Source organism: Aplidium turbinatum, chromosome 11 (genome assembly GCF_918807975.1).
Source record: "Aplidium turbinatum chromosome 11, kaAplTurb1.1, whole genome shotgun sequence".
In the NCBI taxonomy this organism is placed as follows: Eukaryota; Metazoa; Chordata; class Ascidiacea; order Aplousobranchia; family Polyclinidae; genus Aplidium; species Aplidium turbinatum.
Genome location: NC_137482.1, coordinates 25,482,481 through 25,504,956, shown reverse-complemented (window position 1 = coordinate 25,504,956; position 22,476 = coordinate 25,482,481). Strand labels below are relative to the sequence as shown.

Below are 22,476 nucleotides of genomic sequence, written 5' to 3'. Positions count from 1 at the left end.
ATTGTTCTGCAAATTTATTTCACATTTGTCGCTCATCGTAAGATTGGTGTCGTCAGCAAATAGTTTAACATTCATGTTTGTTGAATTTGGTAAGTCATTTATATACAGTAAGAAAAGAAGGGGTCCCAATGTCGATCCTTGGGGCACACCGCAGGTAACCTGTCTTGAGTTTGAAGAGATTCCATTGACGACCGTGTGTTGTAGACGATTGCTGATATAGCTTTTTAACAATTGTAATGGAAGGCCCCGAAAACCGTATGTTTGCAGTTTCTGTATGAAAATAGTGTGATCAACTGTGTCGAAGGCTTTAGCTAAATCAAGAAATACAGAGCAAGTTGTATTTTTATTATCTAGGTTAGTTAAGATGTTATCACAAACGTTTGACACAGCTAACGAAGTGGAATATTGTGGTCTAAATCCATACTGATGTGGTGTGATCAGGTCTTTTTTTGTTAGATAATTGTACATTTGTTCATACAGGCATTTTTCGAATATTTTGGTGAAGGGGGACAATAGTGATATGGGCCTATAGTTGGAACAATTTTTCCTGGAGCCACTTTTGAAGACTGGGGTAACTTGAGCGACCTTTAGTACATCAGGATATACACCTTTATCGATACACTCATTGAATAAGTTGGTGAGGAAAGGGGTGATTATTGGTGAGGATAGTTTGACAAATCTTATAGGTATTCCATCATGTCCTGTACTTTTAGAGACAGAAAGATTATTAAGATGTTTTAATACTTCTTCTTGATTGACGGGTTTTAGGAAAAAGGAGAATGGGACACTTTGCAATTTCAATAATGAGCCAGGAGACGGTAGAGGGATTTTAGATGCCATGGAAGGACCAATTTCTGTGAAATAATCATTAAAACAGTTACTTATTTGTGCAGGGTCAGAGATTTTTTCATTGTCAGTGCTAATTATTTCTTCTGGTATGTGAGCTGTGTGCTTATGTTTGTACTTGATGATGTCATTTATGGTTTTCCATATTTTTCCAGTGTTGTGCTTGCTTTGCGTAATAAGAAAACTGTAATGCATTTTTTTGCTTGCTCTTTGGTATGAGTAAGTACATTTCTGTACTTTTTGTATGTTGCTTGTGCAGAAGTGTTTGTTGGGTCTTTTATTTTTAAGTGATATAGTCTGTTTTTAGTTTTGATGGAGTTCAAAATTCCTTTTGTTAGCCATGGTTTGGTCTTGAGTTTTCTTTCTCTTCGAGACAACAATCGTAAAGGTGCATGCTTGTTTAAAGTGTCATTAAAAGTGTCGATGAAGTGATTAAATTTGCTATGAACTGAATCATTCCTTTCTGTGTATTGGTTGGTCAAGCTATTTTCCAGATCACAAACGAATTCATCAGCAACAAAGTTTTTCATGTTCCTTACTTTTTGTGTATATTTTTCTTGTTTTGGTTTTACAGAGTTTATCACAACTACAATAGGAAAGTGGTCAGAAACATCGTGAATAAGAACATGGCATTGAATTTTATTTGATTGGTCGCTGCTGTATACATGATCGATTAAAGTTGAACTTGTGGAAGTTACACGGGTTGGGGATTGTACTAATTGATTGCAGCCTAAAGAGAGAAAAGCATCACAGTAATTTTTTACAGCAGAATTTTTTGTCTTTGCTAACATATCAATATTAAAATCACCACAAATGTAATATTGTTTTTTGAAATTATTTAACGAATCAATGCACTCACAGAATTTGGTTTGAAACTCAATTAACTTATTTTTGGGATGCCTGTATACTACACCAACTGTGCACTGTCTATTGTTTGATAAAGTAATATCCACCCAGAGATCTTCACATTCCTGTAAGTTTAGACTTAAATTATTAATTTGATTATACTTTATTGAATTGCTTACGTATAGCCCGACACCACCTGCTTGTATTTTAGCATCAGTTTGTTTGTTATTAAAGTGGACAAAATTATAGCCTTGCAAGCTAACAAAATGCAATCGATTTTCATTCAGCCAAGTTTCTGACACAGCAATAAGGTCCGGTGCTTCTTGCATTTCGACAAGCAGTGATTCTAATTTTTCAAAGTTGCCAACTAGGCTTCTCATGTTTACATGTAAAATCGATAGCTGGTTCCTATTAATATTGTTAGTTAAAGAGAAGGAGTTTTTTGAATAAAAATTTTTACAATCCGCAGACATTGCCACAAACAAAGTATGACCAACAGATGAATACAAAACCAATAACGCAGGACACGAAAGATTACAAAATGACTTTGCAACAAAACAGTTTAAAAGCAAAATCACCAACACCTGCATTTATAACTTGTAGTCAGGATAATCAAAGAATTCACTTATGTGTGACGTGACGAAATAGGACGGTGACCAACAAGCACCGAAAAAGAACAAATAACAAGTCTGGTTTAAGTGGTGTAAGAAACACTTTAGAAAATAAACAAACACTATTATTGCGTTATGAAATATTTAATTTAGCAAGGATTTTGGAAATTGACTAAGTAATAATTTTAATTTGAAACTAAGAACTAAATTAAATTACGGTACTTTAGTTGATGAGAGGTAACTCAGGGCAAAATTCTGTCAAGCAGTGATATAGAATCAAATGAATTGTGTTAAAATGACCTGATTAAAATATGCAGCTTAAAAAGAGAATTAAGACTGGCGAGGATAATGGATATACTTACGTAGACGTAGCCTAAGTTAGTCGGTTTATGATATCGATCAATGTCGGAATACGAATTGTAAAATACAGTACGAGAAAAAAAAATAAAAAAAATACGAGTTCGGAAGGTGAAGATTTCAAAAATATTATTATTACGTCACAAAGGATGAAACTTAGGGGAAAAATATTAGTCAGTCTTGACCTAGCTGAATCTGATTACTGTACTTCAAAATTGTGTAGAACTACAAATTAATAGAATAACAAACTAAAATTAAACAAAAAATAGAGTGGTAGCGTACAATAAACTGTCCAGATTTGATCTTTTTTTCTTCTGAAAGTTGATTTGTTTCCAATAAATTAACCTCTTTGGTGTTGATGGTTGAGCTTGTGCTGAAATTGGTCTTGGTTGGGTTGAAGGTTATTAGTAACGGTTGGGTGAAAAATAATGGCTGGGTTTAGAAAATGTAAGAAAGTCAAAAATGAGTCCTTTTAACTTACTTTGTCTTCTAAACTTGAGGATTTTACTGGCAGCTGTGATTATCTTCGTAAATGCAAAAAAAAAACAAAAAAAACAATGACTGCTGACTTGTTAGCTAGCCCTTGGCTAACCTAACTGAAGGTCTTTTCAAGTTTAATTATCTCTGCAACTTCTTGGTTGATTTTGATAGTTTTGGTGTTGATATTACTACAATCAAATTTTCTTCTTGGTTTTTCTAGAATTAGCTTTTCTCCAGGCCTTAATTATTTTTATGAGTCCATTTTTTGATTTGGGCCTGGAGAGAGAAATTTTTGCTGCTTGCTTTGAAAAGCGCGGGAACTTTTTTGATGAATACGTCGCGCGTAATGAATACGACGTAGCAACTCTGCGCGGTGTGCCGAGGGTCAATTTTGTATATAACGAATGAATATCGCTGGTCCCGACTTGTCCGTTGCTTATTTATTTGCTTCAGATATATATACAATATACATGTTACACATCCATGTGGTGATATAAGAAAAAAAGAAAAGAAAAATACACATTCAGGTCAGAAAACTACAAACATAGGTGAAGCAAGAGAAAATCGCTGGACGATGAGTCGATGACACTTTACCACTACTATGAGTAGGCTGCATGTCAGTCTTCCTTGTACAACAAATTAGAAGCAACATCACAAAACTTCGATTTTTAAATGAACATTAGCATTTAGCATGGTACAAATCAGGTTATTTTCAGACTCTGGGCAGCGTTACAAAAAATTATATACATTTTTTCTCAATATAATTGAATTCTTCACCCCTGAGAACATAGGAATAGACACTTTGTTCATCATAATTGGACAAGAAACTAGTGGCAAAAATGTAAAAGTTTAAATTGCGATAACTTGAAAACGACACAAGGTATCAAAAAAATTCCAACAGTTATGAAAATCATTCTAAATTATGTACCAAATGTGTAAAAATGAAGAAAATCTAAGAGATGGTGGTGTTAACCATTTGTTGAATTATAAACAGACATAGCTCAGCAACAACACTACATTTAACATTATAAAAACAAAAAACAAAAAGCGAACGTTTTCGGCTAGTCATATAGCCCTTTTCAAGCCTATAAGAAAAAATACATTATTAAAAGAAATGCTAAAGAATCATATAGTATCACAGCAAAAATATGGTCAAATCTAAACATTTGAGAAACTGCCTCGCTCACACAAAGTGATAACTGAAAATTACACAGCACACTTTTTGTTTTTATAATGTTAAATGTAGTGTTGTTGCTGAGCTATGTCTGTTTATGGTTTAAAAGAGTTACCTCTCTACCCAAATTGTATTTGTTGAATTATAATGGAATGACTCTAGAGCATCAATCGTTAGTACATTACAGCGAACTTGGTGAGTGCTCACACTTTCAAGTCCACATAAACCAAATACACCTCTATATAACTTTTTGTAAGCAACTTTAAACTTTCTTTTCCATTTAACAGAGACATTGGTCCATAGGTGTGCGTTATAAAGAGGCATGCAATAAGCTCGAAATATAGCTTGTTTTACATCCACACTACAATGTTTGACAAACGAAGGCACATTATTAGCGGTACAATACAAAGCTCAGATTTGTTTTTTTTACATCACTATTGTCACACAACATGTAATCAATAAGCACACCAATATATTTGGTTGACTGCACAAATTCAACGTGTTGACCTTGAAGGGTCACAACAGAATCACATTATAAGTTCATGCGTTTGTTACTAAAGCAAATGCAATGTGTCTTTGATGCATTAAACATAATATCATGAGATTTAGCATATTCGGAGCAAAGTGACAAAATAGCTTGGAGACCTTTCAAACTCCGGGCAAAACAACACATATCGTTAGCAAACATAAGAATGTTCAAATGAAATATAGTTATTACTATCTGAATCCTTAACAGCCTGTTTCACCTCAAACGGATCATCAGAAGAGTCTTATTCAAATATAATCTTTCTATAATAGATTCTATTTGAATAGGACTCTTCTGATGATCCGTTTGAGGTGAAACAGGCTGTTAAGGATTCAGATAGTAATAACTATATTTGATTTAATTCGCTCTGCTTTGCTTAGCATTGAGCACTTTTTGTAGTATTAAAGGGATACTAAAGGAAAAACCTGACTTGGCGATTTTCCATGTTCTTTGTGTTTAACATGCTACCATAAAACGATTTTCAATAAAATTTCGCCCCATTGCGGTCTGATTAGCATTCCGCGCGTGCTTTTGTCAGAGCTGTCAAAACGGGAATTTGCGTGAGCAGCGAAGCGTGCAACTGTACAGCCTACGTCATAAAAGCTGATCGAGCAATATTTCTTACTGCGGGCGATTTAACTGCATGTATTCTCTCATTAACCAGAGTTTTTATGATTACAAGCGGTAGTTTTTATACTTGGAGAATGAAATAATGTTTTGTCTAGTTCAAATACTGCATTCAAAGAAATGGCATACACATGATTTTACACAACCAACCCAATCTACATAGGCTACTGTGTAAATTCACGCTCGTCTGATCACATAGGCTACATTTCTTGGACCAACAAAATGAGCGATTTTATGTAGATTTAACAGGACATTGAATTGCTTTTCATAGTTTAGTGCATTTTTCACTAGGTGCAGACTTACATATTACTAAGGCCATTTTAATTTAACCTAAAAAAAATCTTTTTTACTTTATTTTTACTGAACGAAATTGATAACTTGGAAACAAATAAGGCGCAATTAGCAAGTCAATTTATTTTGTTTCAACAGCGCCATATATTAACAAACAAGCAGAGTAAATGTAATCATGCATGTCCAATTGTCCATCTAGCATGTCTTTCATCCGTGCTGTATCTATCTCACAGTAGCACAAAGCTTGATGTTGCTCATCCATTGCCACACAGTGACAACATGAACACCTGTTGATATAAAATTGGTAATAATTAGGGTGATTACTTTTTCATTTGTCAAAAAAATTCAAAAATTCATTAAAATTGTAGTGTTAGATCAAAAAATGTCAAAATTGTTCACAAAGTCAAAATTATTTACAAACTGCATTGTCGTGGTGTCGTAGAGGTTGTACTGTCAGTGAATTTTTTTCATTTTACACCTTGTAGCCTACTTTGGCGCAGCCGCAGAGGGATGGTTTAACGAATAAGAATTGGACTCACCGAATAGTAGCAGACCCTCTACATGCACAAGTATGCGAAACTACCAGGAATAACCTATCAAGGCTTTGTTAGTCCGAGGATAAAGATTCAAAACCAACCAAACCTGGTTCGACTCCCGGCTTAAGCTGGTTGTTGAAAACATCGCTCACATCTAGCTAGGGTGTAATAAATTGGGTAGGCATAATTGCTGCAGGAAAGGCGGCCGAGAGAAAGGAACTGGCCACCCTACTTTCTTAGTGCCAAAAGCTTAGTACAATGAGTACCTATCTTCTCATACCCAACACTTGAACGGTACACGACAACTGGGCGAGACAAAGTGGGCGATATCCACTTGGGCGAGACCAGGTGGGCGACGAGACAAGTGGGCGATATCCACTTGGGCGAGACCAGGTGGGCGACGAGACAAGTGGGCGACGAGCCAAGTGGGCGACAAGCCAAGTGGACGACGGCCAAAGTGGGCGACGGAAGCGAAAGTTTAGCCGTTCGGAAAAAAAATATGACTTTTAATTTTTACTTTAACACTTTGCTCCTCAAAGGGAGGCCAGATTTGGCCCCCCCCTCATATTTCCTTTAATTATTTGAAGCACAGTAACGCCATGCACTTGGTTTTTCTTGACTTTTCCTAAAATTGCCAGGCGGATCTGATGATATTAAATTTGATGCTGAAAGTTGTGTAGTTTTCTTGTAAATTCAAGATTTTGGTGAATTTTTGCTATTTCTAGCTAACTTCCAGCAAAGCGTGAAATGGATTACATTGCGATGACAAGCCATAAGCTCATAATTGCTTCGTGCATCGATATGCGCGAGCAGAGAGAAACATCCTCTTGCTTTCTTTTGTTTGGTTTGACCTCAATAATACAAAGCGCGTTATTTCTTATGCTACAAAGAAAAGCCAGTGATCACAAAGCTGTTAATTAGAAACAATAATAGCAAACGTTTTTTGCGTTATCAGCTCTACAAAGAAGAATAGCAATCCACGATCAAAATAGTAGGCTATGGAGGCCACAAACTATTCAAAACAGTTGTTTCAAGCAGATAATATTCATTGACGAATAAAAAACGTTACAATAAGAAATCTTCTCTTGGATAAAGACACGAAAACCTGGTTTCGAAATAAACGTTCTATGGAAATGCTCTCATTGACAAAACTTGCAATTGAGGAAATGTATCACTGCAAATGCTTTTGGGAGAAGCCGGAGAAATAGCGTTTTTGCAAACAGTAATTGTGAGATACACTCAAAATTATGAGATAGGCTCCATTTACACGTAGCAGCTAACTCGATGGCGTCCCTTCACTGCTTTATGTCGCCTACTTGTTGTTATGTTCTGTATTTTTGTTTCACAGTGCACTGTGTTTTGTTCCAAAGAGCGCAAAATAAAGATGATAATGCCTCATCTACATTACAACATATTTTGTAATGTAGGCCTACAAACAAAATGTACAATGTACACAATGTACATTACAAAATATTTTGTACTGTAGACGAGGCATAAAGTTAGGCGTCACATAAGACAAACAACAAATCAGCTTTCTTCATCATTGATTCAACATCTGAATACGTTGCGCCAATGTATAAGGGGCCGGCTATTGTGAAGACCCGCCATTTATAAACGATCCGATTATACCAAAAGTGAGACAAACTAGTGGATCAAAGAATGAATAAACAATGCTGAGAAAACTAAATCTAAGTGACGAACAATAAAGATGTCTTCATTTATCTTGGAAAAATGCTGCCTAAACTTATCAACAAAAAATACCGTAAATAACGGCAAGGATCCCGAAAGAAGAATTTGCTCGACTTTGGCATGAATTTAGTCAGACATCTACAGTAATAATTCCACACATACAATAACGGGCTCTCAACTGCTGTAAGATACATAATAATCAACCTGGTTCTGGGCGATTTGTGTAACAGTTTAGGGGAAGACACTACTTGAAATGATGCACCACACAAAAGATTTTCATTGAAGACTGAGTCTAAAAACCGATGTGGATTGTGCTGCACAATAACTTCAAGTTTAGGACAGAAGAGGCACAAAATATCACGATAAAAATATAGACCTTGTGGGAAATTTTCGAGAATCATAACACGATGCAAATACCATAAACGCTTAGTTTGCATGCTGCTCTAAGCTGGCCGGCAACCACAAAGGTAGACAATAGCCTACAGGCAGTTTATAATTCGATAACAGCGCAATGAACATTATAAATACGTAAACCGACAATTTTCTTTTACAAACGTTTTACGTCTAATAGTAAATTTTCCCCCAACAATTTTTTGTGAAGCACTTGCAAACCACGGTTTTGTAAAATAATTCATCATTATTATTTTTTACTTCTCGGATATTGTAAAACGTCATCAGCAAAATCACAAAAAAAATTTCATTACTTCAATCATGGCCACCTAAAGATACGGCCTGATTTGTCACATTTTGCAGAAATTTTCTGGTTTTTCTAACTTTGGGCGAACGTTTAAATAATTTTTTCTAAAAATTAGACTTTTACGCTTTCTTTATTCTTTTCCCTAGATGACACAATAGGTTTTAACATCCTCACATGTCGAAAAACAAAGAAAATTTGATTTTGTAGATTTTAGTCAGACTGTTAATTTTCAATAACAGTCTGATTTTGCGTTTTTCAACTTACTTTTTCTCATTCGCTACTGCTTCCCCAAGGCAACAAAAAAGTTTTTTGTCATTAGGAAACCGCAAAAAGTAAAAACATCTCAAAAAATGTCAGTCAAGCACTAGCAGTAGCTGTAATCAAAATCTGCAAAATGTGACAAATCAGGCCGCATCTCAAGGTGGCCATGCTTCAATGTAGTAGGCCTAAGAATTTTTTATAGAATTGTAGCCACGTTGTTTCAACAAAGAAGCAATCTTTTAGCAATATAAAGTTATAGAAAATAATTTGCAATCATGCAAATGGTTGGAAAGAATCTAGGAAGTCTTCTCACAATCTGGCACAAAATGATTATGTTTATTGTATCTCTGTAAAATGTTTTACGACAAACTTTGAAGCTTCGTTATAATCATTTTTATCTTTGAAGTCAAAAGTTATTTTTTTTTGGCCAGAAACATAATCACTGCCTTGCTGATGTTGTCGCTTTTACGCGTATTTTTAGTGCTTCAAACAATAAGGACCCAGTCAGCAATCCAGTCCTTTTACATTGATTCAACATTTGTAAACGTTAAATTTATGTAGATTTGCTGACTATGGGTTATTTCACATTTCCTTTGTTCACGCATGTTCCTCAATTCGCTGTTGCATTATTTCGACCCTGGCGGACTAAAAATGTATTTTCAAATTGATTGACACAATCTTCAATAAAAAGTGAGCTTCGAACTTAGCTTTGTTGATGTAAATGCTGTATTTTTTGTGGATGTAATTTATGAGTCATGTTTATAAACACCCGTAAGCGAAATGACTTATGATGTGGCCGGCATGATATTTGTGATGCGACTTGACACAAATCCACAATTTCAAAAGCACCTAATTTGACTTAGAAATTTCAGATAATTTCAACAACTTGTTCAATTGTCTTCTCTCTACTAAAAATATTCATACTACAAACTCAATTGTAAACCTAAAATACACAAACGAAGATGTAAACAGCTATTCAAGCAGGCTAAGGTGTTACTTATGAGAAATTTGGTTCCATAAAACTAGAAGCTAGCCATGAGTTTCGGAATGCATTAGTTTAGGATAAAAATGTAAGACAACAAACGCAGTTTTGTTTTTTTTCAAATTCGTGTAACAATGTTACTCTGATTGTAACTATTTTAGAATCAGTGAGTAGCTTACAATAAGATTTGCTCGCAAGTCGTAAATTCTAATCAATGCAATGATTCGGCACACCGCACACACACTTCGTGCGTTCGATCGAGCTCTTTGTTATTTAGAAGTTTGCATGAAATCGGATTAGCACGGTAATTAAATAGCGGCAAGTTAAATCAAAATTGTCGTTTTTGGGTACCTTTGCAAAAATTGAAATATCAAGTTTAACATATAAAATTTTAAAATAATGACTTTTCAAACTTATAGACAAATGATTTGCTTTCACACCAGTGCAACTTCTGTTGAAATAGCATCAGTGGATAACACGTAACAGCTGATTGAATTTGATCCAAAAACGGCCCCCCCTTGAGCAGTTAACTTCCAAAAAAACGTTGAAAAGCAAAGGGTTAAAATACAATGATTGATTTGTGGAAGGGAGGCAATGAGAGTTCTCACGCTGAGTTTCACGAAGCATTGGAAGCAGCATTTTCATTATTTTTTGTAATCTAGTAATAGCGCTTGCTGTTTGATGTTAATTTGCATTGTGACATCATCTTGACACATTATTTTGCAATTTGCGGCGTCAGGGTTTATCGTGAAGCTTAAGAGAAACCTCTCAGAAAAGAGACAAACGAATGGCCAAAGAGTGGTTTAAGTCAGTTATGAACGCTCCCTAACCGTTATCAAAGCTTGTCAGTATAAAATATGACTTTTAATTTTTACTTTAAAATACAATGGTTGATTTATATATTTTTTGGACATTTTGACCGAATTGACTATATTTGTTTCAGAAAAGAAAAACAGCGCACAATTAGTGTTCTTGACGCTATAAATCGTATGTGCGCGGAAAATCCAATGTCTCATAGAGACTTGATATTAACTTACATTTACAATGTTGTATGTGAAAGTACCAATAAAACTTTAATGGACAGGATCCACCACAGACTATGTGGGACTTCTCAAGAGGCATAAGTCATAATTTTAACTTGGGCACTTAAAAGTCAACTGATATTTTTAATCCGAATGCTCTAGTCTAGACGCTGCGTAGCCGCATCAGCGGTTTACAGAACACATTGTGACTGACAGTCATTACTAGGGCCATTTTGTTTATGACCTAAAAATTGAAAAATATGACTTTATTTTTAGAGCATCAAAGTTATGCTAATCTCCGTAGTTAATGGTTCGTATGTAAGTTTTTACATGTATTTTAAACAATAACACACTCGAACAACTAACAAAAACTTCTGTTTCGCTTGAAAATCACTACAAACATTCCAATGTCTAATGCATGTACCTGCCAAACCAGCTACTTAGTAGTTAAGATCTCAGCACTGGCTGACCTAGTGACCTACCGCAAATGTTTATAATATTCAGAGACTGGATTGTGTGTTGCAAAATAATGTGTCAAGATGATGTCACAATGCAAATTAACATCAAACAGCAAGCGCTATTACTAGACTACAAAAAATAATGAAAATGTTGCTTCCAATGCTTCGTGAAACTCAGCGTGAGAACTCTCATTGCCTCCCTTCCACAAATCAACCATTGTATTTTAAAGTAAAAATTAAAAGTCATATTTCATACTGACAAGCTTCGATAACAGTTAGGGAGCGTTCATAACTGACTTAAACCACTCTATGACCATTCGTTTGTCTTTTTTCTGAGAGGTTTCTCTTAAGCTTCACGATAAATCCTGACCCCACAAATTGCAAAATAATGTGTCAAGATGATGTCACAATGCAAATTAACATCAAACAGAAAGCGCTATTACTAGACTACAAAAAATAATGAAAATGTTGCTTCCAATGCTTCGTGAAACTCAGCGTGAAAACTCTCATTGCCTCCCTTCCACAAACCAACCATTGTATTTTAAAGTAGAAATTAAAAGTCATATTTTATACTGACAAGCTTTGATAACGGTTAGGGAGCGTTCATAACTGACTTCAACTACTCTTTGGCCATTCGTTTGTCTCTTTTCTGAGGGGTTTCTCTTAAGAGTCTTAAGCTTCACGATAAACCCTGACGCCGCAAATTGCAAAATAATGTGTCAAGATGATGTCACAATGCAAATTAACATCAAACAGCAAGCGCTATTACTAGACTACAAAAAATAATGAAAATGTTGCTTCCAATGCTTCGTGAAACTCAGCGTGAGAACTCTCATTGCCTCCCTTCCACAAATCAATCATTGTATTTTAAAGTAAAAATTAAAAGTCATATTTTTTTTCCGAACGGCTAAACTTTCGCTTCCGTCGTCCACTTTGGCCGTCGCCCACTTGGCTCGTCGCCCACTTGGCTTGTCGCCCACTTGACTCGTCGCCTACTTGGTCCGTCGCCCACTTGGTCCGTCGCCCACTTGGTCCGTCGCCCACTTGGTCCGTCGCCCACTTGGTCCGTCGCCCACTTGGTCCGTCGCCCACTTGGTCCGTCGCCCACTTGGTCCGTCGCCCACTTGGTCCATCGCCCACTTGGTCCGTCGCCCACTTGTCTCGTCGCCCACCTGGTCTCGCCCAAGTGGGTATCGCCCACTTTGTCTCGCCCAGTTGTCGTGTACCGCACTTGAATCAAGTATGGGATCACATTTGCCTTTTTAGCTTACTTTATACTGGTGTAAATGGCCCATTGTCTACTTATTGTGAATCATAAGCCATTAGGTGAAATAATTAGGTTAATATGGTGTGGTGCTCAACACACCTCAAAATGTGTAAAATTTTTGATAGGTCGTTTTGCGGCAGCTGTGTTGTACAGCATTTTGTACAATGATGCGTAATTTAACTACTTGAGTTCTTCATACGTCAAAATTTGTCAAAACAAATTTTAATGTCAAAAGTTTCGATTTTTAGGCCAAAAAATAATTGCCTTAGTATAAACATAATAATTCATTGCATAGACTACCGGGACGGGAAAATTCAACTTTGCAATATAATTAGTATTAGGCAAGGTAAACTTAAGAGCGTTAAGATTTCATTTTCTTATAATTTCAGTTGCATTTGTAAAGTTGTTTTCAACGTGTTGTAGGTTCAAGGCCTTACAAACCCATAGGGCAATGCAATGCAAAGCTGAGCACTTATCCCGGTACGGTCGGTGATTTAATTATTTTATGTTAAGTACGAATGCAGTATATCAGGGGTCACCAAATGGCGGCTCGCGGGCTGCATGCGGCCCGCCATGCTGCATCGCTGCGGCCCGCGGAAGGTATCAGCGTACAAGTATAACCAAAAATACTTTTCTTGAGGACTTAAAGAGCACGAAAGCAAAAAATATTTTCCGGGAAGCATATTTTCGCATTGCATATCATTCCACCGACCGACCAATCAGATTACAGTTCTAGGTGGGGGTTGCTTAAAGTTATTCCAATGCGATGTCCAGCCACACTGTCCCAGTGGTTGATTAAAACGTCTGTTTTCGAATTTCGAAATTGTCTGTGAGCATAGGGTTGCTTATTTTAAGTTTGCAAATGTCATGTAAACACTAGTGCGAGTTTCACCGTTATTGTGTTTCACGAGCAGTGTTTCCTTTATGCAAGTTTTTGTTGGCAAAATGGGTCGGTGTGCCAACTCAATTTATAATAAATTGGCAAAACATTACATATAAATTTAGAGACTTTTTCTGATTGTATTATGAAAATATTTAGCATAGTACTGCAAAACGTTTTTTTTTTTAAGAAATATGGAACGCTTCACGATTTTGCGTGTCATCCTTGCGCAGGAGCCATGCTAATATTCTCTGTATCGTTCCAATTATAGCCTAGTATATGTACTGCCGAAGCAAGTACTGCAAAACGTTGTTAATCAACAAATTCTTGCCACGTTGATGTTAATGTTCACGTTGATGTTCATAAATTACGATAGAATTACGATTTTTTGATGATTTCCACAAGCGTTTGTTTCATGGTACCTGGTTTCTTTTTCCCTGTTATTTGAGCCTATTTTTCGCTGATATGTTTGCAGGTCACTATTGTTGTCTGTATTGCGATGTGTCAAACATTTCCTTGTTTACTGAAACTGTTAATTGCAATATATCTTTTGCGAAGCGAAGTAACAACACCACTCTTGCTTGGCGATGAATATTCTGATGAAACCGCTCACCTCGCTATAAGTGCCCAAAACAAGTGGCCTCGTTTATTAGGCATTGGTAAAAAAGTTAAAAGTGTTGTAAAAGGAGCTTGGCCTGGCAGTAGCGTTAATTGTTCGATTAATTTTGTTTCTGCCGTATTCTAACATAAATATGAACAACATGAAACGCTGGATACTGGGTACGAAATGCGTTCTCTTCTAGCATAAGAGTCAACATACTTAACATTTTATTAGTGCGGCCCGCCACAGTTCTCCTTAGTGCCAAAGTGGCCCGCATGCAAAAAAGGTTGGTGACCCCTGCAGTATATGATGTCAAATATCTAAATTTGCTTACCAATCAGTGTTTCCCACTCGATCCTCCTGCTGAGAAACGTCAGTTGCATCAGCAAGGTAAAGCTGATTGATCTCTGCCTCTGTGTACTCAGGCTCAAAACGATAGGGTTCAGGTTCTAGCATACTTTCTTCTTCATCATCACTTACTTCTTCAACCACCGTACTATCTTCCTCTTCGTATTGGAAACCAAGAGTCAAAAATTCTCCAATATGACACAAAAAATTTATAGTAACCTAAAGCACCTAAAAATAGACAACTGTATAAACCACGCATACAATAATGATGTTATAATTAAAGTAACTTGCGTTCTTCTGGTGACTATAGGCTACCATACTAGGTTGCGGTCTTCTGGTAACCTAGTAGCCTATCGTCACCAGAAGAACGCAAGTTACTTTAAATTATCAAATGCCTGGTGAACCCTTTCACTCTGTTTTTAATGATGTTATAGGCCTAAAGTGAATTCAATTCATTCAATTTTATTTTTTGCTGCTGGTGCAAACATGTACAGAATGACAAAGTAAACATACGAATTTGACACCAAGCAATTTAAGCAATTTTGTGAAGTTGGTTTTTGTCGCCGAAAAGGGCTTCAAACTGTGGTTTAGATTTTTGATTAAAAAATGTTTCTAATTCATCACGAAGATCAAAAACACGTTTCCAAACTTTGTCTCTGGACAACCATCTCACACTAGTGTGAAATAACAAAACATTACTGGATGTATCCAATTCACTGCAAACTTTTGAAAATAGGCGGCTATTTAAAACACTAGCTTTTACAAAATTCACGACACTTACAACGCTTTTCATTGTCTCTTGGAATTCTTGTGGCAAAGTTTCTAAACTAATGAAATTCTAAACTTTTCAGAAGGCCTCAGGTGACCCCAGGCAAATTGTCAGGCGACCCCAATTGGAGTCGCGACCCACATGTTGGGAACCGCTGCACTAGGTTAATGGCCTTGTTGTAAATTAGGCCCTGGGTTACCGTACAGGTTATCAAAACCTAATTCTGTAATTCTAAATAAATACAATAAACCATAAAATCAACATCACTTCATTAACTTGGTGTCTTCCATAAGCTGGTCGCCAGGAAGAAGTCAAATGTGATCTTTCAGCTGTTGCACTAGTTTCTGGTGGAGAAGGAAAAATTTAAGATGGACATGCACCGGGTTTCAAGTCAAGTCTTTTGGCATATCCCATTTGGAATTGAAGAAAATTTTTGAAGTCTGCTTCTTGAAAATGCAGACTACAAATTCTGTGGTGTGGTTTTGGTCCACTCCAATGACAAGTTGTGGTGTTGACAAATTTATTCCATTTCCTTTTTTTGTGTACTGTCTTTGGGAAACCCAAACATACTAACTTTATGCAATGCTGTCGTGTCACAGCCAAGCACAACACAAAAGTTAGGCATAGTATTTGCTATGATGCAATATTGTTTCTTTTTTCTACAATAGTCAAACTATGATGCAATATTGATTTTATGGACATTTAATTTTTAGCAATGCTACTAGATTTATACTACCGTACCTCACCTTTCTCGTAACATTGCTACTATTACTCAACGAAATATCCTAGAAACTTAAAAAACGTGTAAAACTATCCTGCAAAACTCCTTTGAACACAACACGTCCGAACTTAGCAACCCAGCGCGCGAAAACACTTTTGATATTGCTGGAGCTCTTGGCATTTATGACGTGTACTCTAGCAGTGTTTCCACTTTTTGGTCATTTTGAAAAAAATAAAAAATAAATGAAACATTGGACTTTTGGCCTTGCCAGCACCATTGAAAACCATTTTTTTCCGGTAATTTAAAAAAAATGTATTTATGAGTGTTCAGTTTACGCATTTTAATGCTTAATTTCAGTTTGAAAATTTCATTGAATATGCCTTTAACAGTTTTCATTGTTTTAAGATTGTTTAAACATGCACGACCAATGTAGCAGCCTATTGATAATGCATTTAGTCGCTTTGTTAAGTCATCTACATAAACAGCAAAAAGATAAGGGCTTAGGATTTCACCCTGTCTGACGCCGTGAGTAACTGTCAGTGTACATGAATCAGGTGTACTCGCATGTGCTGGTTGTGGAAACAGTAACTTACATGCAAGTTCTACTGTACAGTACAAAATATGGTTTGTGACGGTGAGTGCATTACGTAGGTACAGGTACATTCACGCACTACCGTACGTCCTCAACATCAAGTCGATATCTTTTCTTGATCAGTTTGTAATAGAGAAGGAAATCCTGATACGCAAACTCACTCAGACGCGAAAAGAAATAAGAATGCGAAGAGCTTTTCTGTTGTTGCTGAAAAGAATCTTTCTAATCCAGAACTGTGGAAATATAAATTCCTCCAATAAACTTTTCAAATTCCTCCTTGGTTACGTTTAAGTACCACAGTGGTATTTGGATACTGTATTCATGATTCCGATATCCATCCAACTTCCAAAGTTCTTGAATTCACTCCAAATCCAGAAAAGTTAGTATGATGGCATGCGTGTCAAGTTATTAGCATGTAGGCCCACTACATCTATGAAAAAATAGAGAAAATGTTAATGCATATTGAAATTGTACAGCAGATCAAAAACGAACCAGAGTTTTATCAAAATTCACTGCACAAAAAAATTGCTTCTTTTGTAAGTCCTGTACGTTTTGTTTATTAGAGCAGCCCCTATTGCCTATCTTACAATTTATAAACAGTTGAACAGCTTTTTGACCTGCATACATTAATTTAACAAACAATAAGAAATTTACTTGCCACATATACTGTACAAAAAACTGTATGACAATAATAGCTTAATCTGCTGCTCAGCTTTCGTATCAACTCTAGCTAATTAGGTTGATCAACCTTAAAATTTACAGTTAATCAACAATGGTTTAGCAGCCTAATGTTTAATATTAAGCTAAATTGTTACTGCTGAATGCAGATACTGGTAAATATTAAACTACTACAGTATTATATTCTGCCATCTCAAAAAAAAAACACATATTCAAATTCAAGTAGGTTTACAACACATACAAGTGAAACTGTCCTTCGCTGTACCAGTAGGGGAGAGAGGGGCTAAAAGTCACACGGGTAAGTTGTCACAAGCCTGAGTTTAGCGCACCCAGTGTAATAAACTTCTTTCTGGCGTCATAAAAAGCGAGTACTACTTCCCTGGTTACACGTTGAGATCAGCCATGTTGGTTTAAGCAACAGAAGTGAACAAAATCTAGACAACAACCTGTAGTGATTTTCTGCTTCTTGCGAAGACGAATTGCCCAAGGTAGGTATTTTGATACAACTTAAACGTTTCTGAATATATGCGGAATCTTTTTGTTTCTGTTAGTAGTGACTAATATATGGATGAACTTATCGTTTAAAATGCTGAAGCATGTTGACCAAAATTTGGAATTTAAAAACTAAAGATGCTTTGAGGTAAGTTGTCACATTGTGTGACAACTTACCCCGAGTTTCAATACTAATACTTCATTAACCATCTTGTTTCAATCAGAGTGTATTTCTGTAAATTCTGTCATAAATAAGCTAAACCTACTGTATTACCAATAATTCTTGTTTCTTTCTCATATAAAACCAGTACCGGTAGCTTATATTTTTGCAGATGCGGAAACTACCAAAGGAAAACTGAACGTGGACGGTATTCGAAAGACGCGATGGAGGCTGCTGCAGAAGCGGTTGTGAATGGTGGCCTGAGCATCAGAAAATCCGCTAGCAACAATGATGTTAACTACAAAACATTAAGTCGTTATATTCCAATCTAAACCACAAGTCAAGCCTTGTTTGAAGACACACATGTGCCTTCTTCAGGCTCCGCCTCATCTACTCAAATCTTAATTCCTCAACAAAGTCTACGACCATTTGGGCACCTCAAAGCAAGGAAGAAGAGCTCCAGGAAAAGGAAGAAGAGAAAATCTGAGATATACACAGACTCGTCTGTTATGAAAAGGATGGCAGAAGAAAAGAACAGCAAAAGAAAAGGGAAGAAAACAGCCGCTAAAAGAGTGATAAAGTTTCAAAAGAAGACCAAGACTCGAGCACCAGAATCATCAAGTGAGGACAATGAAAGCTTAGATGAAACAACCTTGTGCGATGATACCACCGATGAAGACTCAGATGATGAAACTTGTGTCCAGACACCACTTAGTCTTGATAACATAGATATGGACGACCACATTGTTGTGAAATTCGAAAGTGATCGAGCCACACAATATTACGTTGGAAAAGGTTTAGAATTCACCAAAGATCAGATTAGATCAAACTTCATGCGGAAAAAATGCCTTGATAAATTTGGAAACATGCAGTTTCATGTTCCTGAAAATCCTGATACTTACCTTCATCCACTAGAGGATGTTGTCTTCAAGCTTCCAATTCCACTTTGTGGACAAACAAAACGAGGAGCAAACTTGTTTAGCTTTCACTGCTCTCAATTATCTGAATACAATGTGCAGTAGTTTTGGACTCCACACAAAAGCCAATTTTAAAAGTAACAACAAATACCATACTTGTAAAGTGAATACTATGTATAATCGGCTGTTTAATGTAGCCTATCTGTACTATCTTATTAATTCCATTGTACTGCATCCTAAATAAACTTTACGCGTTACAAACTGCATGTGACAATTTACCCCAAGGTTTGTGACAACTTACCCGGAGGCGGGGGAAAAAGTCTCACCTCATTCAAAATGTCGAAAATTTTTGATAAAGAATATAGTTACCTATGTGGAATATTATATGTACAGTACTTCAAGTACTCGAAGTGCGACAGTAAACCTTAGTTTGTAAATGTTTATGAAATTCCCACCCAGGGCGTGTAGATGGTTCAATTAGTAAATTTTGTGACTTCTTGCCCCTCCTTCCCCTAGGCCTACCGGTACCTACTGTTATTACATAATGTTTGGCGAGAGGCTCATTTTCAGATACATACGCAATATCTGTACCGGTTTGTAGATCAATGCATCATCACAGAATTTTTTTTTTTCAGGTTTTCATTAAATTTTATATAAAAGGCAGCTCAGTCACAGAGCTGAACAGTTTGGCCACAAAGTTCAAGTGTGCCCTGTCTCTAAATAATTGCCCAACCGGCTCACTCGCCCTAGCAGTTTGGGATATGCGCCTATGGCCATTGCCAGACTATCCACAGTAGGCCATACATAATGCATACTTTTAATTTTATACTTTTTTCCAAAAAGCTGTAGCCCACTGCAGCCAACAACAGGTAAATCTCTCTACTTCGAAGTGTTGGTTTGGTTTGGTGGCGGTGCTGAATCGAGGTTGCCAGATGTTTTTAAAATTCCCAGTCCAGTTGCTATTGAAAAGTCCTCACAGGAGATGAAACAAGCCCAAAAGTAGCCTTAACTATGACAAATTCGCGCAAAATGTAGTCAAAATCAAAAAGACATTGGTAAAAATATATCGAAATCAAACAAAAAAAAACACCAAATTCCAAAACAAAGCTTCGTTCCTAAACTTTTCATCAAATTTTCCTATAATTCAACTGATGATCCACTGGGATGCACGGTGTGACAAAACATTTTAAATAAAGTAAACAATATCACACCAAATCAGAAGAATCGGTTTATTTAAATACAGAGCTTTCGCCACACAAGTGTGGCTTCATCAGTATAAACTTATTCAAATAGAAAAAAAACAAAATAAATAATAAAAATAGAAAAAATTCAAATAAAAAAAAAAAACACAACTGCTAAAATTTTCCCGCGACTCTAAAACAAATTTAATCCAATTCCGCGGGAAAACCGCAGAACTGGCAACTCCTGGAGCTGTCCTGACACAGCTCCAAGATCATCCCATCTTATCATTCTAAGGCAGCCAATCTACGTCATTGTCACATGACTTTCATTTGGTTTGTTTGCTTTGATGACGTCGGGGCCCTGGAGCTGTTTTAGTCTTTGCGCCAGTCAAAGCGTCATCAAAAAGCAGTCATGTGACAATGAGCAGAGGTGGGCAGTAGCGCGCTACTTTTGTAGCGGCGCTACTTTTTTGGTGAAAGTAGCGGTAGCGGCGCTACTTTTTAGTTGGAGTAGCGGCGCTATTTTTATTCCAAAGTAGCGGTAGCGGGAGAGGCGCTACTTTTTTTCAGTCGCACTCCCGCTACCGCTACTTTTTAATTTAAATTGAAAAAAATGCTTGATTTTTTTTGCAATACTGGCGTGGTCAAGCAGCTATATAATCGGCTTGGTGGCAAAGTTTCGGTCTTTTCGAGCTGACGTCAATTTCTTCGGGGAATATCTCCGTGTGATGAAGCCTATCTGCCAGGCTTTAGACATTCTCTAGGGCGAGTCCAAGGCGTATGACGGAGTCTTGCTTCCAACCATTACAATTTGCGCGAAGAAGTTGACCGAGATCAGTGATCTTGTGACCTGTGAGGAGTTGAAAGTGAAAGTCCTTGAAGGGGTGAAGAAACGATTCAATAAGTGCTTCAACAACATGAAATGCGTTATGGCATCACGTTTTCATCCCTCCTTCAAGACTTCGTGGCTACAATTTCTGCACTACGTTTCCACGGATGATGCTGACGCACTGCGAGAAAAAGTCAAGACAGATGCAATTCGACTGTTGCGGGAGACATCAAGCCAGGTTGATACCGAGAAGAGTGACACCAACACCAGTCATGACTCGAGAATGTATTTTTTGGAGTGTTTGTGCCATCCCGTGAAACGTCGGTGCAGAAGGAAGCAACAATAATTGTGGACGCCTTTTTTTCGGACAAGAGCAAGTCCTTGAGCTTTTCGAATACCGAGTTAAAACATCTGTTCATTAAATACAACACCCCCATTCCTTCCAGTGCTGCGGTGGAGAGACTTTTCTCTGTTGGAAAAGATGTGCTTAAGCGAAAGTGCAGGTAGGACTTAGTGACTCTCATTTTGAAATGCTCGTATTTTTGAAAGATGCGTAACACTAAATTTCCCTTAGAATGTGTTTTCTATAACGACGTCAAAATGACAGCGTAAACGAATGATAACATTCGTTTTCAAGGTCATTTTTGCGTCACTAGAGACTTGAGTGTTTCCTAGTGTCATTTTAGACAAAAGTAGCGGAAGAAGTAGCGGTAGCGCGCGCTACTTTAGCCCGAGTAGCGGTAGCGGGTAGCGCGCTACTTTTGTAAACTGGTAGCGGGTAGCGGTAGCGCGCGCTACTTTGGCCAAAGTAGCGGTAGCGGGTAGCGCGCTACTTTAAAAGTAGCGGGTGCCCACCTCTGACAATGAGGTAGTTTCCCTATCTTAGAAAGCGTTTCCAGTTAACAGAGCGAAAAAGTTGGAAAGGTCTACAAATCTAAACGGATTAATAAAAATAATGAAAAATCACAACGTTTGCTACATTTCTTATAACGTGAAGAACGAGGGAAAAATTTGGTGGTGCTGCAGCGCCACAGCACCATTACACGAGCCGCCACTGATAGTGGGATCCTTCAATTTGCATGCATGGCTGGTTTGTTAAAAAAAGTGTGTTTTTTGATACCCAAAGTAAAAAAAAGATAGGTCACTTGTGTTGAAGATATTTTTGTACATACTTGGCGAAGCAGGTTGAAAAAGCCATGGTAGCATAGTCTATATGTCTGGCAGTTCTTAGGACAAAACGTTGTTGTCAGTGAGGTAGTCTTTAAGAAATCAGCTGATTTTTTTTTGCATTTGCGGATGGCATCTTACAATGGGACAGCAGGTCTTGCCCATCAATGGGACATTGTAAATCAACTCGACTTAATCGTAAAAAGGGAAACACAGATCCTTTAACTATGAAAACTGCTGTTGAAAAAGCAATACAAACCGGAAAAAATAGACCTGTAGCAAGAGAATTTGACATACTAAGCCAAACATTGAAAAACTGGTTTGACACATACAAAAGAGCCCAAGCAAATAATGATCTTAAAAGCAATCTAAGTTTTCAACCTCATTATGGTGTCAAAAAGATTGTAATGATGAAGATGAGAAAAATTTAGAAAACTTTAATAATGCACTACAGTAAATATAATCAATAAC

At 36.9% G+C, this 22,476-nt stretch overlaps 1 long non-coding RNA gene and 1 other non-coding gene across 2 annotated transcripts; both read right to left on the bottom strand.

Moving 5' to 3' along the window:
- Window positions 1–5,252: 5,252 nt before the first annotated feature.
- On the bottom strand, window positions 5,253–14,739 carry LOC145780363 (uncharacterized). The gene is made up of 2 exons (XR_014290612.1): window positions 14,486–14,739; window positions 5,253–6,045 (listed from the first exon to the last, which is right to left on the bottom strand). It is a non-coding gene; the product is annotated as an uncharacterized LOC145780363 (long non-coding RNA).
- Window positions 13,739–13,850, bottom strand: LOC145780418 (U6 spliceosomal RNA). The gene has a single exon (XR_014290648.1). It is a non-coding gene; the product is annotated as a U6 spliceosomal RNA (small nuclear RNA).
- Window positions 14,740–22,476: the final 7,737 nt, after the last annotated feature.